Genomic DNA, 26,400 nt, shown 5'->3' on the forward strand with positions numbered 1-26,400 from the left:
ATGAATAGTCAATTATTTGTATAGACCAACACAGGTCATACCATATGTCTCTACCAAGTCACCTGGAAGCTGCCAGTAGCTCACCGCCTGCTAGTAAGTAGATCACAGAAAGGTAAACAAACCCATATTTGTTTCAGAGTATTTGGAGCTAAGCAGCACTTGTCTCCCGATACAAAATGCAGGTGGCAGCAGTTCTTAGCTCCAAATCATCAGTGTGGCTGTGCCTGGTGTAGTAAATCCAGAGTAAAACAAGGCAGCACATAGGGCTCAAGTAATAGTTCCTTCAAATAACTATAAATAAAACAGTTGAATTTCCCTGTAACCTTTGTTTTTTTCAGTGAACATATATGTTAGAAATGGGGTCTTTGGTTGGCAGTCAAGTTACCCCCTGTCCAAGCAACGACTCTCACTCTAGTCAGGGTAAAGGAGAATCACCCTCAGTTAACCCCTTGCTCACCCCCTTGGTAGCTTGGCACGAGCAGGCAGGCTTAACTTCAGAAGCAATGTGTAAAGTATTTGTACCAACACACGCAAAATGACACAACACAGGTTTAGAAAAATAGGTAATATTTATCTAAACAAAACAATACCAAAATGACAAAAATCCAACATACACAAGTCAAGATATTAATTTTTAAAAAGAATAAGAGTGTTAATCCTTAGAAAACAATGAGAACGCTTGTTGGCGCACAAAAGTACCTGGGTAGAGTCAAAATCAAGCCACAGGGGTGAGTGTGCGTCCATAAAGGGCAGCGATGCGTCGATTTCTCACCCGAAAGCAAGAACGCGCAATGTTCCTCCCTGGGTTGGCGTACATCGTTTCTTCTCTCCCGCAAGAGAGCAGTACATCGATCCGGATGGGCACCTCGGGTCCGGGCAGGCTTTGCATTGATTTTCCACGCCTAGTGATGCGTTGAAATCCGGTCGCACGGTGTCAAAAAAACGTGCTGTGTGGGGGCTTGCGACATTAACAGCAGCCACAGCGGGTGATGCATGTCATTTCTCCAGCCGTGTTGCGACGATCTTCCAGCTGCGATGCGATGCAGGTGGATCGTCAGTTTTAGCCACAGGGCCAGAGACGTGTCGTTTATCAGCCGCGAGGCAGGTGGTGCGTCAAAAGTTTCCCCGCACTGCAGTCTTTGTGTGGATTTTCAGTTCTTAGCTGCCAGCTTCACCTCTCCAGGGCCCAGGGACTAAATAGGGCACCACTGGGCAGGGTAGGAGTCTCACCAGGGAGTCCAGGTGCTGTCAGGGGAAGTCTTTGATGGCCCTGAGACTTCAACAACAGGAGACAAGCTCAGTTCAAGCCCTTGGAGATTCTTCTCAAGCAGGAATGCATAACAAAGTCCAGTCTTTGTCCCCTTTCACAGGCAGAAGCAGCAACTACAGGATAGCTCAACAAAGCACAGTCACATGTAGGGGCAGCACTTCTCCTCAACTGTTCAGCTCTTCTCCTTGGCAGAGGTTCCTCTTGATTCCAGAGGTGATCTGATTTTCAGAGGTTTTGGGTCCTCTTCTTTTACCCCTTTCTGCCTTTGAAGTAGGCCTACTTCAAATAGAATCCTCTGTTGTTTACAAGATCCTGCCTTGCCCAGGCCCCAGACACAGACCAGGGGGTTGGAGACTGTATTGTGTGAGGGCAGGCGCAGCCCTTTCAGGTGTAATTGAGCACTCCTCCCCTCCAGCCCAGATGGCCCATCAGGATATGCAGGCTACACCCAAGGTCCCTTTGTGTCACTGTCAAAGGAGAGGTGCACACAGCCTACTGTCAAACTGACCCAAACAGGGAACCCACCAACAGGCAGAGTCACAGAACGGTGTAAGCAAGAAAATGCCTACTTTCTAAAAGTGGCATTTTCAAACACACAATCTAAAAACCAACTTCACTAAAAGATGTATTTTTAAATTGTGGGTTCAGAGACCCTAAACTCCATATTTCTATCTGCTCCCAAAGGGAATCTGTGCTTTAATAATATTTAAAGGTAGCCCCATGTTAACCTATGAGAGAGATAGGCCTTGCAACAGTGAAAACTGAATTTGGTAGTATTTCACTGTTAGGACATGTAAAACACATCAGTACATGTCCCACCTTTACCATACACTGCACCCTGCCCATGGGGCTACGTAGAGCATACCTTAGGGGTCCCTTACATTTATAAAAAGAAAGGGAAGGTTTAGGCCTGGCAAGTGGGTACACTTGGCAAGTTGAATTGGCAGTGTAAAACTGCACACACAAACACTGCAGTGGCAGGTCTTAGACATGTGTACAGGGCTACTAATGTGGGTGGCACAACCAGTGCTGCAGGCCCACTAGTAGCATTTGATTTACAGGCCCTAGGCACCTCTAGTGCACATTACTAAGGACTTACTAGTAAAACAAATATGCCAATCATGGAAAGCCAATCAACAATACAATTTACACAGAGAGCATATGCACTTTAGCACTGGTTAGCGGTAGTAAAGTGCCCAGAGTCCTAAAGCCAACAACAACAGGTCAGAAAAAATAGGAGGAAGGAGGCAAAAAGATTGGGGATGACCCTGCAAAAAGGGCCAAGTCCAACAATATATATAGTCACTGAAAAAAACAAAGGTTACATGGATGTTATAGTTAGATTCTGAATTTACTCACACAATTCCTTAGAAATTCAGCAGTTAAAATTAGTTATGTCAAGTAACAATAACTCACGCCCTAAGGTAACTATAACTTGTGCCCTCGCCATGCACAGTTTTCGAATCAATAATGTTATTGCAAAAGTTGCAGTGATAATATCAAAGATGCCAAAGAAGGTGTCATCAGTGACATAAATTGTGGAGTGATCAGCTTTGCATGGCGAAGAAGTGAGTTATAGTTACCTTAGGGCGTGATTTATAGTTACTTGAAATAACTAACTATAACTGCTGAATTTCTTAGGCTTTATGCGAGTAAATTCAGAACCTAACTATAACATCTTTGTTTTTTCCGTGAATTTTTATGTTTTTTTTAGCATGCACAGATGTGAATATAAGCAGCGCTGTGCACGGCCTTTAGCTGTGCGCGGTGGGGTTTGGCCACAGGGCCTGGATGGCCAGGTCCGGTGGCCAACCCTCCTGCATGCACCCAAACCCAAGCTGCGCACAGCCTTTGGCTGTGTCAAGCATGAGTTTGGACACAGTGGGTAGTTTTATTTTTTGATTTTTCTCTGGATTCACAAATCCTCAATTGGGTTCACAAATCTGGAATCCATGGATCCATCTGTGGATCCCTGGATATGCAAATTGGACGAAAAAAAATAATTAGGCAATTTTTGCCCAAGAAGGGTTCCTAAAAGACCCCTCTATGTGTCCTATGGGGTCAGGATACCTGAATCCTGACTTCTTGCGTGCTTTTTCTCTCTTCTTTTCCCACCCCAAAGCCGATGCAACAAACAAAATGGCAACTTTTCTGTCAGGTTGCGGTGAGCTAATCAGATTCTTCCTATGGCGTGTGATCCGCTGAGGATCCGCGTCCCTATATATCTATATTTTTGGCCTTAAATTACTCTGTAGCTACTGAACGGATTTACACCAAATCACAAAAAGTGTGATCTGTGCAATATAATCTATCTTTTTGCCAAATTTGGTGTAATTCTATTCAGCAGTTCGGACTGTAGGCGTGTCTAAAGGTCCTATGGAAAAATGAATGGGGAAAATGTGTTTTGGGACCCCCCTTTTTCTCACCCCACTGCTTAACAAATCACCCTCAAACTTTCAAGACAAAAGCTGAACTTAGCAAAGTATGAGTTTTGAAAATTTCGTGAAGATTCATCAAATGACGCTAAAGTTATTAGCAAAACAAAAAATGCTTTTTCTATAGAAACTAGGGGCCAGATGTACGAAACGTTTTGCGACTCGCAAACGGCAAAATTTGCCGTTTGCGAGTCGCAAAACGCGTATCCCAATGCAGAAATGCATTTTGCGAGTCGTTACCGACTCGCAAAATGCATTTCAGACTCGCAAATAGGAAGGGGTGTTCCCTTCCTATTTGCGAGTCGCATTGGGATGCAATACCATTTGCGACCGCATATGCGGTCGCAAATGGCATCGCAGTTACCATCCACTTCAAGTGGATGGTAACCCAATCGCAAATTGGAAGGGGTCCCCATGGGACCCCTTCCAGTTTGTGATTGCACCCAAAAATATTTTTTCAGGGCAGGGAGTGGTCCAAGGGACCACTCCCTGCCCTGAAAAATCCGAAACTGAAGGTTTCGGTTTTTTTTTGTAGTGCAGCTCGTTTTCCCTAAGGGAAAACGGGCTACACTTCAAAAAAAAAAAAACTGCTTTATTGACAAGCAGGTCGCTAACATGGAGGCTGCTGACGTCAGCAGGCCTCCATGTTAGCGAGTGCCCATACTCGCAATGGGGCCGCAATTTGCGACCCACCTCATGAATATTCATGAGGTGGGTCATTGCGACCCCATTGCAAGTTGCAGTCGGTGTCTGAGACACCTTACTGCATAGCAATTTGCGACTTGCAAATTGCGAGTCGCAGGGACTCGCAATTTGCAAGTCGCAAATTGCTTTTTTCGTACATCTGGCCCCAGGTCCTAACTATAACTACCTAGTGGTGACTGCCACTAGGTTATATATATATATGTGTGTGTGTGTGTATATATATATATTTTTTTTGTTTAAATTTAAACGATTTCCTTAGCTTCAATAAGGAAAAAACGCACTCCAAAGGTGTAAATTTTCCAAATGCTTTCATGCTGAGCTCAATATAATTCACAAAGATTACGAAAACACCCAACGTGTTCGGTCACTCCGACCTTGATCAGAGGTATTTCCTGTTGTGCCCCTTCTCAGTGTTCCAGAGAAAAACATTATTTCAAAACAAACAAATGTATTCAAACTTGTCATTTATACCTGGTCTGTAGAAATTATTGTTCTGTTATTATTTACATTTAACATCCATGATTGTTTCGCGTTTATGATAAATTATGGGTATTGTCGTTTTTTTCTTTTTTTCTATAACCGATTTTTTGAACCATTTTGTATATATTTATACTTGGTAACATATTAATGTTCTGGGTTCATAATACACTTTTACTGAATTTTATAATTTCTGAGTTATCAGAGTATTGATACAACTTGTTTGCAACCTTAATATCGCATATATAGCTGATACCTATCTTCACTGCTATTAGTTGCTATCAATTACAAAAATAAGTTTGTTTGCGAACGTCAGAAATAATATTCCTACTCATGCACTCAAGTGTGCAGGTTTTCTTAAAACACTGAGAACTTTTTAAGAACCAACCAGTATTAAACTAAATAAACCAAAAGGATGCATAATATTAAAATACACAATACAAAACACTCATTTTAATCTGGTTTCTTGAGTTGAATTCACACAAGTTAAAACCTTTCATTATAAATGAACAAATAACTCCTCGTCCTGGACGAATCTCTAGAATGTGTCTTGATTCAAGCTGACGCAACTTTCTCTCTCTGTCTCCTCCTCGTTCATTTATAGGAACGTGATCAATTGCATAATACATCATTAATTCCCATTGACTGTTGTGTTCCTGTTCCATGTGTCTTGACGTAGCATGGCTTCTATCCACATTTATAGTAGCCTGAATAAGTTCTAAAATTCGTTTCTTTGTTTCACATATGGTACTCCCTACGTATTTTAGGCAACAGGGGCATTCAATGATGTACACTGTAAATCGACTCTTACAAGTTATATGTTTTTGAATTTGATTCACACCTCCATTACCAATAGAATATCCTTTTGTGTTTTTAGCAATTTTGCATGCTTTACAATTGCTACACTTCCAAAACCCTGATTTTTTAAGCCAATTTTTCTTGTGAGAACTAAAATGACTTTTCGTTACTTTGTCTTTTAAACTCGGTGTATATAAACATTGAGAAGGGGCACAACAGGAAATACCTGTGAGCAAGGTCGGAATGATGGAAACGCGTTGGGTGTTTTCGTAACTTTGTGAATTATATTGAGCTCAGCATTAAAGCATTTTGGAAAATGTACACCTTTGGAGATAGTTCAAATAACAAAACGGGTGTCCTGCCGTTAAACCAGCACCACCGCGTAAAGAAAGCACGCCATAACATGCCAGCACAGGACAACATTACTTGGACTAATATATATATATATATATATATATATATATATAAATGTACACATATATGTATTACCCATTGAAGGTCGTGGGGTAGTAATAGTTAAGATTGTGTTTCGATAAGAAATGCATGTTTTGAGTTGCTAATAACTTGGCACAGTTCGACTAATCATCACAAAACTTTCCAAAGAAGTGCTACTTTTTGACTTGTTTGCATATGGAAAGATTGGAGTGACTGGTTCAAGTGGGGGCTGAGAAAAAGTGGGGGACTCAAAATGCTATCATTTTTCCGTAGGAACTTTACACACAGCTACAGCCCAAATCGCCAAACAAACTTACAACAAATTTGGCAACAAGCTACATCTTAGTCCAGAAAGAGTTTTATTTTATGTTTTGTGGTAAATCCATTCAGTAGTTTTGAAGAAATTAAGGTAAAAAACATTTGCACATATCATGCTGTGGAGGATCCGTGGAGCCATCTGATCTCCTGCTGAGATCTGACTGGCTGCCACTACATCAACCAGGAAGTGGTGATAGCCATCTTAGGACTCAAGACTCAGTCCTGAGTCCTAAAAAGAGACATGGAGGCACAGTAGAGATATCTGACCTCCTCGGCCTAGTGGTGGGGTCCCAGAGGGGACTCTGGCCGAGCCAAAAACATTTTTGTTTAAATTTGCTGCAAATCTGCTGCAAAAATAAAAATCAATAAGGGTGGGCTCCACCCTTGTTTCAATAAACTCCCCCGAGGTGGGCCATGACCCAGGGGGAGGGGAAGACTCTTTTTTTTTTTGGAGAGGGGGATTCATGTCCCCTATCCTCAAGCCGCCTCTTGGAGGCCCCAGGGACCCCATCCACCAAGGCTAAGGTAAAAAAGAAAGAAGAGGGACACAACTCCCCCTTTCCAAAGCTTAATTAAGCCCCAGAAGCACATTCAAGAGGAGCCCAATCACTGGGGCTGAAATGCTCTAAAAAGGGGAGGGGGACCCTATCAGCTGGGGCAGTCACAGTAATTAAAGGGAGGAGCACCACATAGCCCCCCTCCTATGCAGCCTCTGGGAGGCCACAGGGTCTCACTTCCTGGGGGCAAAGGTAAAAAAGAAGGAAGGTGGCACGATGCCCCTTCCCAAAGCTTTATTCATCTCTCAGGACTCCATCGCCCAGGGCTGAAATGCATTAAAAAGAATGGGGGAACCACACCACCCCGGGCTGTCACAGTTATTAAAAGTGAGGAGGGCCATGCCTCTCTGGCGCTTTGAGGCCCCGGATCCCCCATTCCCCTGGTCTGTCCCAGTGGCTGTGTCCCAGGGAGCCCACCCCCGGGACACAGTGGGTTCCCTGCCTACAGCAGCGTGGGCAGGGAAACATATGTTTGCTCCTACTGGCAGGAGCATTTCTAAATCTCAGGCCAGAAAGGAACATCCATGTAAGTCTGCCCCCATCTGGCGAAAGATTTAAAACTGCTGCCACCAGCTGGGAGCAGACATTCAGCCAACCCCCGACATACATCTGGCCCCAAACCGTGCATTACCTTTGATCGTTCGCAACGGAGGGGGTTGGCTGCAGGGCCTGGCCTGCAGCAAGGCCCTGCAGCCAACTCCCCATGTGCTGCCAACCCCCACAATTGCTTTTGTATGTGTAGTTTCAGAACCTATCTATAACATCCCTCTAACCTTTGTTTTTTTCAGAGAATTTGTATATTTTTTTAACCCAACCTCATACTGGGCATGGCCTTTTGCCATGTGCAGCGGGGATGGCAGCAGGGCCTGTGGCCAAACCCCCCCTGTAGTCATCCCAACTCCACTCCATGCACGTGCTGTGGCTGTGCACAGCAGTGATTGGCCACAGGTCCTGGCCAGTTCTGCCAATTTCTGCTGTTAACCCTGTCTTAAAAAGTTATCTAAGTTATTTGGGACAGGAGTTGCCCACTGGGCACGAGCCTGTCCCACTCCTTCCCACTGTTTTCTGGTAAATACAGTTGAAGGGAGTCCATAACTCAGTTTTTGATGTGGTTGCTTGAGTGTTAAAGTACAGCCAGTCTTGTTTAGTTTGTGACATCAGTGGTTTAGGGTACTCTTTAAAAGGGCCAGAGTCTGTTTGGGTAACATAATCTGTTGCTTAGTGTCTATAGAGTATCAAACCGCTCCCAGTGCAGACTTCGAGCTCCAGAAACCAATCACTAGTTCTGGAAACCAGTCACTAGCTCCCTCACAGGATTATCATGTGGAGTTGCACTCTAGTCACGTCCCTCCCAATCCTCAAAGCACATCCTGGCAAATGCAATTCAAGGTAGTGCAGAACAGTTGTAGTCGCTTGAATGTTGAAGTGTGGCCAGTGATCTGTAGCCCTTAAGATTTGTGTTTTCTTCTGAACTCCTCATAAAGCCAAAGATTCCGTTGGGAGGAACATGGGATGCTGCTTAGTGAGTGCCAGGCAGCTCCCAGTTGCAGGCTTCCAGCTCCGGAAACCAATCAACATCTCACCCATGAGGCAGGAGCTGGTACATTAGTAGGGGTTGGAATGCCATACTGTCATAAGTCTTTCCTAGCCTTCCAGTACATGCTGGAAAATGGATTTGAAATTAGCCCATAAATCACATTTTTTTTTGTTTTTGCTTGAATTAGTAGATCTGGTCTTGGCAGTGGTAGGGCATGACAGAGCACAAAAGTGGATTGAGAAGGGGATAAAATTGTCCTGGAAATAGAGATGTGGTTTATGGGAAAGGCTCATATGCCACGATGAGTTAAGCAATCATCAACTTGCGCTGTATCTTTATCTTCCATGCCTAGGCTGAATTTTGATGCTACTGTACTAGTTACTGTTGCACGATTGACAAAAAAGATACTCAATTGAGTTTTGTTTCATGTTTTCTTGTTTGGTTACTTCACCATGGTAAAGGAAAATAACTGAAATCTAATAATGTTCTTTTTTTAAACAAGAATCTTGGATGGGTTAGCCATTAACGAAATCCTATTGATGTGGTCACTATGGTAACTTAAAAAAAAAAAATTGTTGCTCAGGGTATTTTGCATTATTCAGAAATAGTTATTGCAGAAAAGGTTGGAGACTCATGTAATAGATTGATGAGGTGCTTAGAATCTTATAAACCTCTCAGAGAATTCCACCGGGGGAAGTTAGCGGGTCTGCCCACCGAACCGCTAGAATCAGCGGGCACACAAACTTTGGTATTTTATAATGAACAATATTTATTATTCTACAAATCATGTGGCTCCCTGTGGCGAGACGTATTACCTACAAAGCATTGTGCCTAGCGCTGCAATACATCCACGGAACTGGTTCTTCAAATAAACTTCATACCTACCAACATTTCTAAGCTCTAGTTGGTTCTATTCCCAACCAATCTTCGTTAGTAAAGTGTTACACTGGCAGCAGCTGATTTCTAGTCACGGAGATAACATACTGAACTCGAATGGTTCTACAATAAGAAGCATTACCCACAGCTTGGAATTCGAAGAACATTGCATTCCTGGATCTTTCTATTCGCCCAATCGTCTTGAAATAAAAAACATAAAAAATATGGTCGGTATTCGTATGGGACTTATATGTCTACTATGACACTTTCTACTACAATTCATGCTAATGCACAGCTACCGGTTCACTATACCATGTGCAGACACGTTGCTGGACCTCCTACAAATCATCTCTTATTGACCTAACTACAACCAACACCCTATTAAGCGGGCCGTCCATAAGTGCTCCTTAGAAGTGGATGTGATTTTTTATTTCATACATAGATAGCAAAATGTAGGCACATTATTGCCTTCTTGGAGCAATAGCGGGCTAGAAGATAGTTCAATATATAAATAAATGAGGCCTAAAGCCTCCTTTGCGAAAAGTGATTACCACAGCAAATGTACCTGATCATGCTCACAGAGTCGAATCAATTTGGTTGTTGTACTTTGCAGTTTTGATGGAGGCCTGCCCGTGCAGAGGGCAATGAGAGGCCAGAGGCCCTTAACTGGGCCGAGGATGGGGGCTCGCAAGATGCCGTGCTGAAATGATCTCTCTCCACAGTAAATAGAGTATAATATTCTTTTATTCCATAAAATTCAGTTTCATGAGAAAACGTCCATACAACAAAAGGGGCACAGAGCTCTCAAACCCTTCAACTGTCACCTTGGAACACGGAATGCCGTGACATCATTATCATGATGTCACAACATTCCCTGCTCCGAGCATATCACGATCACCACATTACTTCCCCTTTTTTATTTTTTAAACAGAACTAGATAGTGCAGTACACTACTACAACCTTCCTATTTACAATAACTGTACTGTTACATATATTATGTGAATATTGCTAAGACGTGATAAAGTCTTGGAATTTCTTTGGTTTGTAACAAATTCTAGTACTTGTTCTACTTCTGTGACAATCACTAACCGGTTTGCTCATTCTACTGACTTGAGTATTCTCAACCTCTTCTTTTTTTTTTTCAGCCGGATCCAAAGCTATGCGTGAAGTACTCCACCAACTCCCATCCTATAACATCACCGCATTTTTACGTAATTCATGTATCTGTTGAGAATCTTTAAATTTAGATAAGCCTTTTTTAACTAACACCGGGTTTTTCACTCTCACCCAATCACCCACCTGCAATTCCCTAATTCTGTTATTTTCTTCTGCTCTCCGTAACCCACACAAATTAGCATTGTGTTTGGCAACCTGCCAGACCTCCTTCAAGTCACTACCATCATGGAACAACTTCACCATCCAAAAAGGACATATTTCCGTAGATGCCAACCTCCCTCTCATTAGTTCAAATGGAGTTTTTCCCGTGGCAACATGAGGTGTAGTGCGATAAGACCACACTAGTTCCTTTATAGCCTGCTCTACAGATGAGTGATTTCTGTAGGAAGCCTGAATGCAGTCTACTAAAACACGATTGAATCGCTCTACCATGCCATTACTCTGTGGATTATAAAGTGGTGTTCTTATGTGCTTGATTCCACATTTACTCAAGAATTGAAGCATCTCTGACGACACAAATTGAACCCCATTGTCAGTTAGAATTTGCTCTGGGAAACCTTCACGACTAAAGATTTTCTTCAAGCAATTAATCACAAGGCGAGTGGTGGGAAACCTCACTGGTTCAACTTCTACCCATCTGGATAGATGGTCAACTATGACCACAAAATATCTCATGTCAGGAGGCAAAATGTGATAAGGGCCAAGAAAATCAAGCCCCAATTTTTGCCAAGCTCTTGCAGGTGACGGAACAAAGGTACTGGTCACCCCTTCAGTAATCAAAACTTTGTCACTGGTACAACACCTTGTACAGTTTTTTACAAAATCATCAATTTCTTTATCCATACCTGGCCACCAAAAATCAGACCTCAATTGTCTTTTAGTGATCGTTGCCCCCAGATGACCAGTATGTGATGTAGCAATTAAATTCTTTCTCAAACACACTGGTGGAACAAATTTCTTTCCTCTGACTAATTTGTTACCCTCAATAGACAGTTCGTCAGAAACTTTCCAATACGGTTGTAACTCCAATGATAAACACTTTTCCTTGGGCCAACCTGCTTTGACCATACGCATTACATGCACAAAACACCATAATTTAACACCGCTTTTGTCCACTCTTCTTCATTCAAAGGCATGTCATTCTCGGTGACACAAGCAACAAAACATTCTTCAATTTCAGTTTCCCAATCTTGTTCTTCACTATTTTTAATAGGTAACCTAGATAGACAGTCTGCTCTCCTACTCCTCCCACCAGGAATGTATTCGACTGAAAATGTAAACTCCAGTAACTTGGCAGATAGTCTAGCTATTAGCGCCGTTGAACGTTTCATTTTTTTGCCAGATAGTATTTCTACCAGAGGTCTATGGTCAGTCTTCAACGTGAAAGGTCTGCCCCACAGATACTGTCTGAATTTTTCAATACCCCACACACAAGCCAGGAGTTCCTTTTCAATAACAGAGTATTTACGCTCGACCTGTCTTAGTGTTCTTGATGCGAACCCCACAGTGCTTTCATGTCCATCATCGGACAATTGTGAAAGAACAGCCCCAAGACCATATTCACACGCATCAACAGTCACTACAGTATTTTTTTTTTCTGAAAATGGTTGTAGGGCAGGAACGCTTACAATTTCACGTTTGATCTGTTCAAACATATCGTTACACTCATCAGACCACACGAATACTGAATTCCTAAATACTGATCTAAAGTATTCTGTGTTTTTTGCGAAATTTTTAAGGAACTTAGCATAGAATTCACACAATCCAAGAAATGACAACATTTGATCCCTGGACTTGGGAGCAGGAACTTCTAATATACTTTTGACTAAACTTGGCTTAGGTTTAACGTCACCCTCTGAAAAGACATGACCAAGATACTCAATTTCCTTAACTTTGAAAACACATTTGTCACCTCTTAAAGTCACCCCTCTATTTTCTAGTGTACAAAGAACTTCTTCTAAAATCTTATCATGTGAAATTTCTTCACCGGTAAAGACTAAAATGTCATCTTGAAAAACTGCAACATTAGGGTTATCAAGAAACATGTCTGACATCAGTCTTTGAAATGCTGCGGCCGCCGAAGCTAATCCAAAAGGTAATATGCAGAATTGAAAGGTTCCATTCGGAGTAATGAACGCTGTCAAGTGTCTTGAGTCTGCATCTAAATCCATTTGATGATAGGCTGACTTTAAATCGAGTTTGGTAAACCATCTGGATGAACCTATTTTTGCAATGAGATCGTCGATTCTTTGAAGAGGAAAACTGTCCACCCATATAGCTTCATTTAAGCTTCTCAAGTCCACGCACATTCTTAAATCACCTGTTTTTTTCTTGGCCAAAACTATGGGAGACAACCACAATGTCGCTTCAACTTTTTCTATTACTCCTTGTTCACACATTTGTTTCAACAAATTAGACAATTCGGACCTTACACTTAAGGGTACATTCCTTAGTTTATGTTTAACAGGGACAGCATCATGCTTAAGTTTTATTTTATGAGTGTAGTGAGTAATCTTACCTAACTGTTCACAAAACAACTTCTTGAACTTTTGTTGCCAATCATATACATAGTTTGAAGCAACATTAATTGGGCAAGGACTCTCTCTCTCTATTACCACAGATTTGTCTCGACCTGGCTTAATTGCAAGATTGAATTCAGCTTGATGAAGTAGCCCTAAAACATTGATGCCTTTCTTGGCAACATAAACTTTTCCTCGTAACGTCTTATCTAAAATTGTCAATGACGCCCGAAATAACCTAGCAAATCAATTTTGCTACCTTCAAATGCAACCGTGGCTACATCTGGAGGAAAGAGAATTTTGGAGACCCAATTTTCCTTATAATTATCTTGTGCTATAATGGTTATTCTAGCCCCAGTATCAACTAATAATTTAATTTTTGTCTCATCGATCATCACATCAATGTTTGGATCATTGACAACCTTGTTTGTATTGGCAACATCTTTGACAACTAAAACATACTCATTCATTTGTTCGCCCGTAACACCTTCAATATCATCACTCAATACACAACGAACATTGTTCTTTCTGGCGCTCCTACATACTCTTGCAAAATGTCCGGTTTTGTTACAATTTTTGCACTGTAAATGAATCGCTGGGCAATTCTTGAAGGATGACACATGCGTTGAGGAACCGCATCTGTAACAAGTTAGTTTCTGATTAAACTTATTCCGAACAAAAGTATAGTCTTGTTTCTTATTGTTGCTGCCTTGCGCATTAAGAACTGCTCCAGAAATGGTTGTTTTGGCCATAGAAGCTTCTAGCTGTTTGGCATCTTCCATTGAGCATTCAATGCTCTTTGCAATGTCAATGGCTTTGTCTAACGACGGATCCTTGCAAGTTAGTAATTTCTCTTGAATTCTTTTTGAGTGACATCTAGCAATTAATTGATCTCTGATGAGTTGCGAAGTAAAGTTCTCGAATTCACACTTGGCTGCTAAAACCTTCAAAGCTGTTATAAAATTGTCTATGCTCTTACTGGAGCTTTGTGATCTTGTAAAAAATTTGTAACGATGTACCACAATGTTCTTTGTTTTGATAAAATATTTATCAAGTTGGGCAATGGCCATATCAAACTCATCCAATTCCTCCTCTTCAGCCAATTCATGGGCCGGTAGATGATCAAAGATGTTTTGGCCTTCAACTCCCAGATGATAATACAATAAACTTTTTTTTCTTTCCAGTCTAAATTTGTGGCCATCTATAGCACCAAGATATGCCTTAAAAGAACGTAGCCACAATCTCCATTCAAGAGGTGGATCACCAGGATCTTGTAAAAAAGGTGCTGGCGGTGAAACGTTTTGCATAATTAATTATTGTTGTTATTATTATTATTATTTTCTTTTAGATGTTGTAAAAAAAAAATTGAATGTAATGTATTACTTCTTGTTTATTCCTTCTTGAAGTACAAGTCAAATTACTAACTAAAAGATGGCTGCAAAATTAAAAAAAACGAGCTTCACATAATTGTCCTTCTTCTATTGCAATGGTGAGGTTAGACGCTGAAGCCCTTTTCTATGTTTTTTTTTTTATTATATGAAAGACTCGAAAACACTCTGTTCGTGGAGACCTCGGGTAAGTTTACTTCTTTCTTCTTCCTCTCTTTTTTTTTGTTTTCAAACGGAGATATGTTTTTGTAAGAAAGAAATTACACGCGCTCGTCCTGTACAGATTAAAGCTGCCTGCGCTCGTGAAGACGCGCGTGTGACAGCTGCTTGAGCTCATGCCGTCGCACAAGCAAATCTGAGACCGCTTACGCTCGTGCTATCGCACAAGGATATACTTAACAGTGCAAACAGCTCTGTGCCCCCGGCAGCGCGAAATATAAATAAAAGAAAAAAAACGGCTCACGTAAAAACGTTCAGTTCCAGACAGCCGATTTCTCCACTTTTAGCGTGTTTGAAGTAGCTTCCTTTCCATCAGACGGCCGATTTCTCTACTTCTAGTGTGTCTGAAGTAGCTTCCTTTTCATCCTCGTCGGCACTGAAATGATCTCTCTCCCCAGTAAATAGAGTATAATACGTGCCCCAGGCTCAAGCCCGCCACCGTACATCCAACTACAAGGGTGCCAAAATTAAAACTCAGGGCTCAAACGCCCAAACACTGGGGGGGGGTGACCTTTGAACTGGACAACGGGCGGGGAGGGCATCCAGAATATAAACACCTAGGCAAAGGTAGGACCACAGGGTAGTTTCACTTTTTTGGTGCAACCCGGACGCAAAGTCTGTTTTGTAATGTACAAAGCCTCTCAAATCCCAATTTGTGTGGCTTTGCACAAAAAACATTAACTCAACACAACTCATAGCGCTGCCTTGTGTTACCTTGTGCCAGGTAGGGGTTACATGGGTGCATGGACGTTCATGTGCATCCCCTCATGAATATTGATGCAAACCCATATTTGCAAAGACTTGTAAATAGAGGTTTATGCCAAAATGCTGTACCTACCTGAGGCTGGGAGCACACATACAAAAAAAGAAATACCCTCAAAATACAGTTTTTGTGCATGAAGGTATCCCTATCTGCACAAAAACTATCGTAATACGACAAGGCAGGCACCCTTGCGATATGGCACCAGCCACAAGTGCACAAGCTCTAGAAGAGAGCAGAACTGCTGCATATCTTTGAAAATATGGTGAAGTTCTCTCTAATGTTCACGCAATGCAGCATACCAACTTCACTTGCTGCGCTCCTTGAAATTATAGTAAATATGCCCCCAGGTCCCCCAGAGCAGTCTCTTTAGAGTCATCAAACAGTGTTTGAAGTCATTTTACTGTGTCCTTCCAATACCTTCACCGTAAATATAAATCAAAAGGCCAATCCCACATCATAAAGGCCACTGTGGCATCACTGCTATGAAATGTGCTGTTTTCATGCCCCTGCAGGAAGTCAGGCATGTTAGCTGAGATTTAAGGAGCAATATATCAGGAAGTGCTTGAGTGGCAGAAGCACATTCCTCTCCGTAGGTTAAGTTTCCCCTACCTGGGAGTGACTATTGCACTGGTACCAAAAGTCACATCGAGTTTGAGCATCACAACACTGCTACACAGGACCTGTCAAGATCTAACTAAGTGGGCTGCCCTCCCTCTTACTGTTCCGGGAAGAGTGGTGCCATTCGAAATGATTGCACTCCTGTGGCTACCCTATGCTCTTCAAAACTTTCCATTCTTTGTCTCCCAATCCTGGTTTAATGACATCATGGAGGAACTGCGCTCTTTCCTGTGGGAATAAGATCTAGGGATGGACCTGGGGATGTCAGATATGCAGTTGTACTATTGGCCCTCAGAGCTACTTACCATAACAACTGGATGTTTGGTGACCCTAGGGAATCTGGCATTTCATCTAGAAATATTGCTTTCGGGTCAGCAGCATATCCTGCACTACCTATATGGAAGCCCAGTCTCACACTTCCTACCAGAGACCACGAGGACCACTCTTCTGTGCTGGCGGCGGACTCTCCACAGAATTGGATGGGCTGCGGTTGCTGTCTCGGGTGACACCTGATAGAGCGGAACGTGGTACCAATTTACCTGCGTTCGGATGCTCTTTAGGTCGATGAATCTTTTGACTAAGTGGGAACTCTCTGTACTCTTAATCGGTCAATCTCATCAAATCGATAATCAATAACGAACATAAGCAACACCTTGAACAACATAACACTTAACAATTAATCCAGAATACATTTCGGCGAACCCTGACCTTTCAGTCAGGAATAACCACACCAGTTTATTGCAAAGTTAGTGAATTTATTTCCCTATATTAACAAAGCTAGCACAATATAAATGTGTCTCAACACCAAATGATAAACATAAATGAACATTAATAGCTGTCCATATCGTCGAAACAAGTGTAATCTATGTAGCATTTGAATCACAAGGCATTCGATAATGGCAATGCAAAGCACTAATACGATAATCTGTAATGGGCTAATTGCGTACATTTAGTCAGCATAACAAGACCTCAAATTGCATCGTGCGACATATGGAATCCTCGTCTAACCTCAAATTAGCATCAGCATGTGGGACTTCATGCTAAAACAATTTGGCAACATCAATTTAGAAAACTCCTAGCTAGGGTCCTTATCAAAATCAGCAGTTGGTTACCTAAAAGAAACACAATACAATTTTATCAATTTCCTTTCATAATTACCAATTCCAATCAGCAATCAATGAAGTCTTCGTCTCACAGGTATCGTTTCTCGATCAGCATAGGGCCGGGACAAAGGGGTAGGGGTGAACGGGGCAATTGCCTCACGGCGGCAAAGTAAGATTACTACTTCATGCAAAGGGGCAAATCAAAGTTAAAGTCTCTAGGGCAAGAATCATTAAAGTCTCTTTCTCTTCGACTAGAGAAAGCATCAAAGTCTCTCAAAATGGCGTCGCAGCAAAATGGGTCATAGTAGCTACGAAGTCAAAATGGCGGGATGTCCGAAGATAGCGAGAGAGCTCCCCTCTCGTACACCTGGGTTTTATAGACAACAGTTCAAGTCCTCTAGGGTCTCCATTGGAGGGTTCATAGGTTAGCTTCAAATTGACCAATCAAAAACAACAGTTCTCAAGCTTTTACTTAAGCATACATTATCCTTGGAGATGGGTACACAAGTTGCAACATTGTTTCTCGATTAGCTTACTCTCAGAGGCTCCATTGTCCGCACCTGCAAGCCGACCTTGAATTTAAGAGAAAATATGCCATGCTGGCACCAACTTTAAGATAAGCATGTGAACAGTCTCTGTGGAAAAGTACAGCTTCAAGCAGAAATACACGTTTAATAGCACAGTGAAAAAATACGAACATCTAAACCGTGAGACCAGGCAACTAGGCCAAAGCCTCCGCTACAGTAATGCTAAGCTAAGGCATTTCAAATAAGCAAAATCGTAGCATACGTTTATGATTATGTCGGATTAGTGCAATTCTACCACACCACGTTATATATAAGCACGCGTATAAATGATGGCAAACTACTCTGAGGGCACATTTTGTCCCCGTACAATCTTAATTAATTCGGTTAATGTCACACATGATTATTTCAGCACTACGTTTATGCGTTAATAAATCAAAACCTTCATTTTCTGCTTCATCAATCCCTCCTCTGATGACTACTTGTCATCACACAAATTTAGCCCACAAATTTTATCCCATTAAAATTCTGTCAGCTCCCTTTTCCTTTTAGTTCCCCTAGTTTGCGCTTTGTATTCTTCTGCCATTCTTTTAATTATTTTCTCCTCCTTTCTTCTTTTAATTTTCTCCATAATCATTATTATTCCCCTTTTTATTCCCCAAATTCCAAATACACAAATTATCACTATTAATATCCCTTCTATTATTTTCAACAATATTCCATTCCAAATTCCCCCAATCCAATGTCCCACTGAAGCAAGTCCCTTTCCAACCTTCTCCCACACTCCTGGTTCTTTCAGTTCTTTCAAATCTGCACTTTCTTTTGTTAGATTAGCAAGCATAGTTTTATTCTTCACACTATTATCAGGTATATAGGTGCAGCAGTGACGTGCACCAATCATTTTGCAAACGCCTCCATCCTTTGCTAAAAGAATGTCTAAAGCAAGCCTATTTTGAAGAGTCATAGCTCTTTCCGCTGCAAGTTCAGCATCCATCAGGATTATAGCACCTGAAAACTTTGTCAGCATGTTATCCACTATAGTAGACAACTTTCTTATTTTGATGGAATTCAGCACAACTCCCAATGAAGGAATCATGGCTCCAAATATATCACCTACCACAGCAGCTGCGGTCTCTCTTTTCTGGATACGATGGGATCCAGGTGTCTTTTCAATCATCGATATGTCATCCAATTGATAAACCTTTGGAAACACTATACCCAAATAACATCTTCCCCACCATCCCTTTGGAAGACGATAATAGGCATTATGCCCACAAATGTAATACACCCCTGGAATGACGGGGTCAAGTCCGTCCATCATGAATGTCCATTTGGCCTTAAAAATAAACGTATGTTTGCATTCACTCGCTCCTACAAAAATATTGTCATAGTAAGATTCACCTCGATATATACAAAACTTCCCTACATGCCAAGCATCTAAAGCTATTTTCCCTTGTGTCTTTATAGCAGCAAAATCATAATTATCTACCGAAGTCCTCTTATGCAGTTCTTTTTCTAATTTCGCCTTCATTTGAGCCCTTCTATCATCTGTGCGATCTAAAAAGCTTATTTCTACAGCAGAGACGGAACAAGTAAGGTTCTCCCTATGAGCATGAGCCGTTTCAAAAGGTTGCATTGGCTTGAAAAAGTCCCTCATAATTTTGTAATCCCAATATTTTGCAGTCTCGCTTAGCTGCGCTATTATAGGAACATAAGCAAAGGTAACATCATAATTTGAGAAAAAATACTGTATATTATATTGACCATAAAACCTAGACATTACTATACTACATGTAATCCCGTATGTAAGAGGCATGTGGTGATAAGTCACCCCTTCCTTTACTGATGTTGGTATCTGGGTACACACATAACAATCTTTCGCATCCATAGTCTCAACATATTCTGTTAGTAAGCGATAGAAAACGTTATACGAAAGCTCTTTCTTATCATGCAAGAGCCTCTCATCCATGGCTAGTCTTTTCAATGGTGTTAGTTCAGTGACAGTAACAGGAACAATAGTAGAAGCAGTAATAGTCTCATTCTCACCTTTCCCATGCATTCCAAACACAATTGCCATTATTATTAGTACACATGTTAGTACCAAGCCTATACACACGTATTTACAATATTTCTTTCTATTGTTTTGCATAGCGTACCCAGGCATGATCTGTATAGAATCAGAGAGCTAGAAGCACTTATAAATGAAACTACTTAGCAATTCAGTTACAAGGCTGAGCGAGCACAATGTTCACACCGTCTTCTTCAAAAGGCCAGTCACTTATCGGTTAGCAGCATTTGTCTCAATTCGGTTTAACAATGTCTCAGCTGGTTGTTTGTCTCACGTTAGATTGCAGCAAGCAATGCCATTTACTACCGTTTCAATCAACAGAGTCTATGAAACTTTTCTTTTCTATTGGTATCTCTTCTTCTTCTTCGTTCTCGATGCTTAAAGATACAAACTCATCAGTCCAATCATCGTTTACTGCATATGCCCATTCAGGACCGGAATACCTCTTGTTTGGTATCCTTTTCCTCTTCAATTTTGCTTCTCTCTTTGATTCTGCTTCACTGGCACTCTCTTCCTTCGCCAAGTCCTTTTCCTCACTTGACTATTGTTCCACGACAGTCACTTCCTTTCTTTTCTCTTTCACTTTCGGCCTTCCTCCTTCGTTCAAACCTTCTTTACCCTTTTCTTTTATCGGTGAGATACTTAGTCTTCTTTTTGCACCGTGTCCGTTTGATGGACCTGTGATCTTGTCTGTAGAGGTTTGAACTCTCTCGTTCTGCTCTTCTTTGTCCCCACCTTCAGGGGAATCGGTCACGTTCTCTTTTTCCTTTTCTGTATCGTCTGTTTCTGGGAAAGCCCCCTTCTGCTCAGGCTCTCCTGCTTTCTCACTCTCTTCGAGCCCTTCGTCACCGTTACTTTCTTCAGGCTCTGTATCACTTTCAGCTGCTTCAGGTTCCTTGTCACCTTCAGCTGCTTCAGGCTTTTTGCTACCCTCAGCTGCTTCAGGCTCTTTGTCACCTGCAGCTTCGTCGTCGCTGTCTGAACTTTCTCCTTGGTCTTCCCCAAGTGAGTCGGACTCTTCGTTTTCCAATAATATCTCCTTTTCTCCTGCTGTTGCTTGTTCGCTTTCAGTTCGCTTTTGTTCTGTCTCAACACTCGGCACCGTTTTATCAGGCACTGGTAGTTTCAGCGCTTCAACTTCCTCATCTGTGGGACACAACACCTTCTTTGTATGACTGGCGTGAATCCAGTTGGGAACCCCCGCGCACTTCACAGCGGTAGTTGTCGTCAGGATCACTTGGAAAGGGCCTTTCCAACGGGGTTCCAGACACGACTTCCTCACGTGCTTCTTCATCACGACCCAGTCACCTGCTTTCAGTGCGTGTCCTGGACCTTGGATCGGTGGCAAGGTGGTCGCTTCCACCTGGTGAGAGAAAGAGCGAACCACGTCAGCCAGACCTTTGCAGTAGTCTAACACCATATCATCTGTAATATTCAAAAGCATGTTTGCAGGAACTGCAGGAAGTCTCATAGCCCTGCCCATGAGAATTTCGTGCGGAGACAATCCAGTTTTTCTATCCGGAGTGTTTCTCATTGACATTAGCACTAAGGGCAATGCGTCAGGCCATTTCAAATTTGTTGATGCACATATTTTTGCCATTCTCGATTTCAGCGTACCATTCATCTGCTCCACCAGTCCTGATGCTTCAGGGCGATAGCTACAGTGCAGCTTTTGCTCAATGTTCAGTGCTTCGCAAAGTAACTTCATCACCTCGTTATTGAAGTGACTTCCCCTATCTGATTCTAAAGAGATCGGGAATCCGAAACGTGGTATTAACTCCCTCAATAATAGCTTGGCAACTGTAAGACTGTCATTTCTACGTGTGGGGTATGCCTCAATCCAATGACTAAAAATACACACAACCACCAACACATATCTTAAACCTCCATGCACAGGCATCTCAATGAAGTCCATCTGCATACGACTAAAAGGACCGCTTGCCCTACCAATGTGGCTCGCATTCACAACTGTTCCCTTTCCTGGGTTCATCTGTTGGCAAGTGACACATCGATGGCAAACTGCTTCCGCAGCTTGGCGAAATCTGGGGTTAAACCAATCTGTTTTGAACAATCTTATCATGGCATCTCTCCCTAGGTGAGCTTGCCCATGATAGAACCGCGCAAGCTGTGATAAGAGACTGTTTGGCAGAACAAGTTTTCCCTCATGTGAAACCCATAGCTCGTCTTGTCTCTTTATACATTGTGATTTAGTCCAGGAATCTCTTTCATCCTCCCTGACATTACTTTGTAGTGTTTTTAGTTCTTCTATTGTATCTACAACCTTCAAGGCAAATGCTTCAGCTGGTTCGAGTTCTGGTTCACTTATTGTATTCCAATCATCCCTTAGCAATATACAGTTCAAAGCACAAAATCTTGCGACTTGATCTGCATAGGCGTTTCCCAGAGACACATAGTCCTGTCCTTTCGTGTGAGCACTGCACTTTACCACTGCAACTTCAGCTGGCACTTGAATGGCATGTAACAACTCCCTTATTCTCTCCCCATTTTTCACTGGGGATCCTGAAGAGGTCAGGAAACCTCTCTGTGACCATAGTTGTCCAAAGTCATGCACAATCCCAAACCCGTATTGGCTATCAGTGTAAATGGTGACTTTCATCAATGCAGACAGTTGACATGCTCTAGTAAGGGCTACAAGTTCTGCTACTTGTGCAGAGTAGACTCCTTGGAGCCATCCCGCTTCCAAGACCCCTGTCACAGTACATACAGCATATCCTGCTTTCAAAATTCCCACCCCATCTCTTAGACATGAACCATCAACAAAAAGAATTTGGTCATTTTCATCAAGTTTTGTATCCTTGATGTCCGGTCGGGGTTTTGTGCAAAATTCAGTCACCTGAAGGCAGTCATGCTCGACGTCTTCAGCGTTCTCAATTTCAGCGTTTTCTCCAGGAAGCAAGGTAGCTGGATTCAACGTGGTGCACCTTTTCAGCTGCACATTCGGTGAGCCCAGAATAGTCGTTTCATACCTTGTGAGTCTTGCTCCAGTCATGTGCTGCGTTCGGGAGCGGGTCAAAAGTATCTCAACTGAGTGAGGGACCATGACTGTTACTGGGTGTCCCATCACTATTCCTTCACTCTGAGTGAGGCTGATACCAACTGCTGCTACGGCGCGCAAATACCCTGGGAGTGCTGCTGCAACCGGATCCAGAGTAGCTGAAAAATACGCTACTGGTCTGTTTACGCCACCATGGGCTTGAGTCAAGACAGACAAAGAACATGCATCACGTTCATGACAAAACAATGTGAAAGGCTTCGTGTAATCAGGCATACCTAAAGCTGGAGCCCTGCACATGCATTCCTTTAATTCAACAAAAGCATCCATCTCATCCCCTTTCAGTTCGATCTGATCCAAGGCATCCTTCTGGGTCAATTTCAGTAAAGGCTTTGCTAGAGACGAGAAGTTGGGAATCCACTGGCGACAGTATCCCACCATTCCCAAAAACTTCCTCACCTCCTTCCTTGTCTTTGGTGGACTCATTTGAAGTACACTGGTAATTCTTTCCTTCATTATTTTCCGTGACCCTTTCTCTATCTGGTGACCCAAGTATTTCACTTTCTTCTGACAGAACTGCAGTTTGGAAGGAGACACCTTGTGTCCATTCCCTCCCAAATGGTTCAACAGAGCAATGGTATCGGCTGTGCAGCCACTTTCCGTTTTTGATGCAACCAGTAAGTCATCAATGTACTGTACTAGGGTTGACTCGAATGGCAATTCTAACTCTTCCAAGTCTTTCTTTAGAACTTGATTGAATATGGACGGTGACTCAGAGAACCCTTGAGGAATTCGACACCAACTGTATACTCTGTCTAGGAATTTGAAACAAAAGAGGAATTGGCTGTCCTCATGAAGAGGCACAGAAAAGAATGCTTGTGACAAATCGATGACTGAGAACCACTCAGCTTCACAAGGGATCTGAAACATTATCACAGCCGGATTCGGTACGACAGGGCAGCACTTGATTATGATGTCATTTATTTTCCTCAAATCCTGTACAAGTCGGACTTTCCCACTTGGCTTTATTAGTCCCATTATCGGTGAATTACATGGGCTGCTTAATACTTCTTTCAGTACTCCCTGCTTCACGAATTCGTCAATAAGTTGGGCAACTTTCATGAGGGTATCTTGTGGCATGTGGTATTGTGGGGTCTGGGGAAAGATCGCATTGGGCTTTACCATCACTTTTACTGGTTCTACTCCTTTCATCAATCCCACCTCTTTCCCTGTCATGTCCCACACTTCCTTTCCGACTGTTTCCCGTAATTCTGCTGGGATATCTTCTTCAGTTATCATTGGTAAAAGACAAATCAGAGGATACTCTTCGTCAACTGTTTCTATCTCATCACCCTCTACACTGTCCTCTTCTTCCCCATCACTGCTCGTCTGTATTGTTATTCCCTCGTTCGAACACATTATCGAACAACCCAATTTGCACAATAGGTCTCTTCCTAACAGTGCTATCGGGCTTGAGTCACATACCACAAACTGATGCACCCCTTGATAGTTACCGATGCTGACTGGTATCGGATCTGTTATTGGGTTCGTCAGATGCCTGTTTGCTACTCCCACCACTTGAACTGTCCTCCCTGAGAGTGGCAAATTTGGTACTTCACTGCTCTTAACAGTTGAACGTGTGGCTCCCGTATCAACCAAGAATGAAACACGATGACCCATTACTCTTCCCTCTACGTACGGACCCCTTTGATCAACTTCCAAGGATGCCGCAAGCACACAATCTCCTTCCTCTTCTGAGCTTTCACTCTCCCATACATTGTTTATTCCACTCTCACTGTGTAATGGGAACTGTTGTACTGTGCCGTTTGTGCTCATTACCTGACCCGTTACCTGTGGAGGAACCATCATTTGCTGCTGACTCATTGGTGCCAAAGGTATTTGCATTTGCTGATTAGGTACCAAAGGTAACTGCTGTTGCATCGGCTGCATTTGCGTCATCTGTACACGGGGCATCTGCATCTGCTGCGGCTGCATAGGTTGTAATCCCTGCAATTGGTTTATGGTCTGAAAATTTGAGTTTGGACCTCTCATTTTCGGTCCTCTCATTGTCTGAAATGCATTGACATCATTGTTTTGCTGACCAACACCTACACCTGCACCTGCACCTTCCTGCACCACCATCGGGCACTCGCGTTTCCAATGACCTACGTTTCCGCACGCGTGACACGGCATCACTTTCTTCATTGCCTGCACACCTGTCACAACAGTGTTCAAATCCGGACCATTATTCACAAAACCTCCTCTACCTCTGCCTCTGGCCTGTGGCTGGAATGCCATGTTTCCTTGCAACTGCGGCTGCTGTTGCTGAAACACTATGCTTCCCTGCAACTGCGGCTGCTGTTGCGGCACCTGCTGTTGGAACCCTTGCATCCCTGGCAACCCTTGCAAGCCTGTCTGAGCCGCCTTAAGCTGCATCATCATCACCTTCTCTTTCAGCCTTTTCTGTTTCACGTCAATTTCGTCGCTACAGTATTTCGCATAAGTCAAGACTTCATCAATCGGTTTCGACTGCCAGCAGATCAAATGCGATTTTATCATCTGACTTATCTCTGGTCTCAGCCCTTCCACAAATCTGAACACAAAATGAAGCATATCCTTCGCCTCTATTGCTTCCGTGCCGCTGTAATTCTTGAACGCCTTCAACAACCTTTCATAGTAACTATGAATCGATTCTTTAGCCTCTTGGGCAGTTCGATCAATTTTCTGCCAGTCCACATTTTTCGCGGCAACCTTCGTCTTCAAATGCTCAATCACCTTATAGTACAGACACATCACCATAGGTGATGGTGCGCCCGTCTCTCTGTCTCTCTCTGGTTCACTTGTCGGCCAACCTACAGCTCTTTTGCAATCCTCCCACAAATCTGCCGGAACCACAATCTCGAATAGAGTGTTCAGGTCTTCCCAGAGACATTTGGCAAGCTTCACAAACCTATCAGTCTGCTGATACCATTCAATCGGCTTCTCCCTCAGTTTGGGAAAATCATTCGTAAATGATTGAATATCGCTCCTGTGCCATGGTACATGTACTAATTTTCCCCCTGCTGTCTCCCTCATTGGTAACATAGTTACTGTATCACTACTCTGTGGTCTTCTCTCATTGTGCTCTGTGGCACTGTCCCTCCTCTTATCCTTCCTCTTTACCCATCTGCTTTCCCACTTGTCTAAGCACCTCCACACTTGGGCACTCTGCAACAATTCTCTAAGGTGTGCCTTCATGCCTGCTGATCTCATGTGTTCAAAATCTGTGGTCCCAAAATCCAACCTATAGCTCCTGCTCAAGTGTTTCGTCTTGCCTATGTCAATCCCGTTCCTGTCTGCTACTTCCTGCAAACTCTTATGTACCTTGTTTACCTCTTTCGTGATCTTTGGACATAGATACCTCAATTCCTCTTCGTGTAGGATTCTAACCTGTTCACACCCATATTCCCTTCCACTAATTCTTGTGCTTCCATGTTCAGCCTCATCCTGCTCAAGTAATCGTCTCCTTTCCCACTGTCTGAACTTTGTGTGGAATTTAAACTGTTGAACCATTGTGTCAGCTGTTGCGCATTTACCCCCATCAGTGTAGCATTCACATCGA

This window comes from Pleurodeles waltl, chromosome 9, assembly GCF_031143425.1.
Source record: "Pleurodeles waltl isolate 20211129_DDA chromosome 9, aPleWal1.hap1.20221129, whole genome shotgun sequence".
Taxonomy (NCBI): domain Eukaryota; kingdom Metazoa; phylum Chordata; class Amphibia; order Caudata; family Salamandridae; genus Pleurodeles; species Pleurodeles waltl.